Below are 296 nucleotides of genomic sequence, written 5' to 3'. Positions count from 1 at the left end.
TGTCTTGAAGGCCCTGAACTCTGTTACCAGTGGGGGGCCTGTGGCCCCGGCTCTTCATGGCGGGCAGAAGCGTGTGATCCCCGGAGGGTGGGCTGGGGAGGACCAGCACTTGCCTCGGAGCCATTGCTGCGTTTGGGGTTTGCCTTTTTCCAGAGGTGTGGTTAAGGGCAGTGATAGCTGGCGCCCCAGCAAGGAGGGTCATGGGCCCTGAGCTGGTCCAGGAGACCCTGGCCCTGCCCTGTGCCCTGGGATGCCTGCCCCGCCCACCTCCACGGGTGGAACCGGGCTGCCCCTGG

The sequence above is a fragment of the Mandrillus leucophaeus genome, unplaced genomic scaffold (genome assembly GCF_000951045.1).
Source record: "Mandrillus leucophaeus isolate KB7577 unplaced genomic scaffold, Mleu.le_1.0 Scaffold105, whole genome shotgun sequence".
In the NCBI taxonomy this organism is placed as follows: Eukaryota; Metazoa; Chordata; class Mammalia; order Primates; family Cercopithecidae; genus Mandrillus; species Mandrillus leucophaeus.
The sequence above is the reverse complement of the archived record's forward strand: the minus strand, read 5'-3'. Positions refer to the sequence as shown.